The sequence below is a fragment of the Talpa europaea genome (genome assembly GCF_964194135.1).
Source record: "Talpa europaea genome assembly, contig: HAP1_SCAFFOLD_328, whole genome shotgun sequence".
Lineage (NCBI taxonomy): Eukaryota > Metazoa > Chordata > Mammalia > Eulipotyphla > Talpidae > Talpa > Talpa europaea.
The window spans coordinates 6,648-10,000 of NW_028167808.1; positions in this window are offsets into that span (position 1 = coordinate 6,648).

The window sequence follows — 3,353 nt, forward strand, 5'->3', positions numbered from 1 at the left end:
GGCCTCCGCCGAGAGCAACGGAAGCGGGCGTCCCGCGGCCGGACGGCCGTTCCTTTGTGTCGCTCCGGAGGTAGGGGACGGGCCCGGTCGTGCAAGGTGGGTCGTATGGTGCGCCACGGGTCCGGCAGCGGCCGGGGTCCGGGGCCCGGAGGTCCGAGGGGACGTCGCCAAGTTCATTTTTCTCTTGCCAAGTTCCTTGCTTTTTCTCTAAGTCCCGGGCGGGGAACGGGGAGCCCGTGAGGAACGGTCCCGCCCTCGCCCGCCTGCCTCTCCCTCGTTCCTCCGTGAACGTTTATCTCCTTCGGGAGTTCCCGTGCTGACACCGGGGGGCCGGGTGTGCACGTGAGCCGGCGGCACCCCCCCCCCCCCGTCGGGCCCTGGTGTTCACCTGCGCCTGCGTGTTGAAGTCATAATCGGCAGCGAGAAGTAGAGCGGCCCCCCGCCCCACCCCTCCCGCCGCCAGTGCGAGCGACGCGGGACCCCGGACTGGTTACGCTCCTGAGGTTGACCAGATAACCCCAGGAGCTCCCGGATCGATGGTGTGGGGTTGTGGGCTGGCGGGGGTCCCCCTTCCCCCCTTCCACCAGCGCAGAGCAGCAGCAGCAGCAGCAGCCGCCGCCGCCGCCGCCGCCGCCGCCGCCGCCGCCGCCGCCGCCGCCGCCGCCGCCGCCGCCCGCCCGCCCGCCCCCCCAACCCCCGCCGATGGGGTCGTCGCCGGGGTTGATGACCGGGCCACCGTCCTCGGAGGGCCGCGGTGACCTGCAGCTCGGCCGCGTCTCTGGGCACCGTGATATCTTCGGCCCAAAATGTGTATTTTCTGTCACCAGGTAAGTGCTGACACGGTCTCCCTCGACCACTGTGACGAGGGAGCGGGGGTGGGGACCGGGGGCCGTCCCGTCCCCTGGGCTCCTCTCGCAGGGGGGGGAGTGGCTTTTGTGCCTGCCTGGGCTTTGACCATCTGGCGCCCTGGCCTCCCTGCTACCTTGCCCGGTTTCGGAGCTTGCCCGCTGGGGCCTGCGTGCCGGCCTTTTTGGAGTTCAGGGGGTGGTCCCCGGTCCGCGGTGCCACCTCCGGCCTCTGGTGCCCGAGGGCGGCGGCGGAAAGCGGTGTGTTGGCGGCGGGGGGGGCGTCTTCCATCCTCGCGTGCTCCTGCCGCCGCGGGCACTGCGGTGTGGTCTCGACGTTTTGGGGGACCCCCGCCCCGCCGGAGGCTCCCGTGCTGCGTGTCAGGCAAACTTCTCCGCTTGAGGGGGGTTCCCGCCGGGGACGGCCGCTGCCAACACCCCCTGCTGATCGATGTGGTGATGTCGTGCTCTCCTGGGCCGGGCCTAAGCCGCGCCAGACGAGGGACGGACGTTCATGGCGAATGGGACCGCTCTTCTCGCTCTGCCCGCGGGTCCCCGCGTCTCTCCCCCCCGCCTGCTTGGGCGGTGTGTGGGGAGCCGGGGGGTGCGGAATCCGGCCCCGATCCCGCGCTCCTTCCCCGCCTCGCCGCCTCGCGGTGTGGGCGCGGGGGCGGTGCGCGCGGGGTCACTGTTTTGACACAGCGTACCTGCTCGCTCTTGCCCCCCCCTCCTCGGGGTGGGGCGTGTGTTGTGAGGGCGGCCCCTCCCCTCCGCCGCGGTGGCGGGGGGCCGCTTCTCCCGCCTCGGCACGCGTCCGCTCGGTCGCGTCCCACCTTGGCCGTCTTGCGGTGCTCCTGGAGCGCTCCGGGTTGTCCTTATCAGGTGCAGGAGGCCGAGTGGCGACGTCGGCCCGGCTCCCGGCGTTGTGCCCCCTCTCCCCTCGGGGTCGCCCGCTCTCGGTGCCTCTTTGGAGGCGCCTGTTTGCTTTTCTTTTGGGGGTCGAGCTCGGTTTATAGAAGCGAGGGGCCGGCACGACCGCCTCCCTGCTTAGTTTGTTGTAGGGGGGCGGTGGCCTTGTCGCCCCCGGCTGGCGCGCTGTCGCCGGGGTGTCCCCGATTGGCTTGGCGAGCGCGCGTCCTGTGCCCTTGCCCTTCCCCGCCTTGGGGGGGGGGCCTGCACGTGGGCGTGTGAGCGATCGTGGCGGGCCGTTGTGCGCGCCGCCTCCTCCTACTTTGGAGGGGCCTAGGCGGTGCTGGGATTTTGGGGGGCTCTTTGTGAGCCTCTCTCCCGGGACTGGCCACGGACCCGGCCGCGAACGCTCAAGTTGCCTTTTGTGCCTTGGCCATACCGCAGACCCCCCCACCGTGCCCCCCCACCACACCGCGGGGGTGGTACGTGTGGTGTTTGGCTTCCCCGCGGCCCCCGAGGAGGAGAAAAGAGGGGGGCCTTGCCTTGTCGGTGGGGCCGGCGAGCCCTCGGTGAGAAAGTCTTCTCTAGCGATCTTTGCGAAATGCTGGGGGGGAAAAGAAAGGGGTAGTCTCAGTCACGTCGTGTTTTGGGGTACCCGGATTCCCCGTCGGAGGCTGGCTCCCCTCCCCCTTCTGCGCCCAAGAAGCCACTGGTGGCAGAGTCGCCCCCTTAACTCCTCCGCCTGTGTGTGGGTGGAGTCGAGGGTGTTCCGCCCGGCGGTGTGTCTTCCCCTTCCCTGCGCTGTGCGGGAAAGGGGGGTTGCACCCCTGAGCGCCTGCTCTTTGCTTACCGCGGCCCGCGCCTCCCCCCTCTGGCTCGGGGGAGGGTCCCGCCGGGCCGGGCCTTGGGCTTTTCTGCCGTGTGGCGCGTGGCTTTTGTGTTGGGGCCGTCGCCCCAAGCGCGTGTTGCCCGAGGGCGCGCGCGCGCGGTTTTGTAGGGGGGGGAGAGGGGTGCGTTCACCGCCCCCCCCCCCCGCCCCGCCCCGCCCCCGAGAGCCCGGGCTTCCCTCGTTTCCCGCTCCCCCACGTCCCGGGCTTTCGCCCTGCGGCCTGTGGGTGGTGTTTGCGGTTGCAGGGCGGGGTCGGGCCGCCTCGCTTGCTCGGGGGAGGAGGAGAGTGAGTGGCGGTGGCATGGGGACCGTGTGCAAGCCCCCCCGTCGCGGTGGCGGGGTGGGGGAAGAAGGACCGTGAAAGGACGGGAAGCAGATGGAAAGAAGCGAGCTGTTGCCGCCGGCGGGTGCCGCGACGGTTTTCGGCTTGGGGGGGAACCCCCCTGGGGTTTTCAGGGGCTCGGGCCCGCGGGGAAGAGGCTCTCTCGATGGGCTTGGCTGAAGGCCGGCTGGCGCCCCGGGCGTGGGCGCGGGACCGCTCTCGTGTTGTAGCGGTGGGATTCCCGCGCGTGTTTTCCACGGTGGCCTGGCCAGTGCCAGGGGCCCGCCTCTCGAGAGCGCTTCCCCTGGGCGCGCTTTGCACCGAGCCCTGCCCTCCCCTGCCTTGGCCGTTGAGGCGCTCGCGTGTGCGTCTCTTCCCGGCGCCGCCG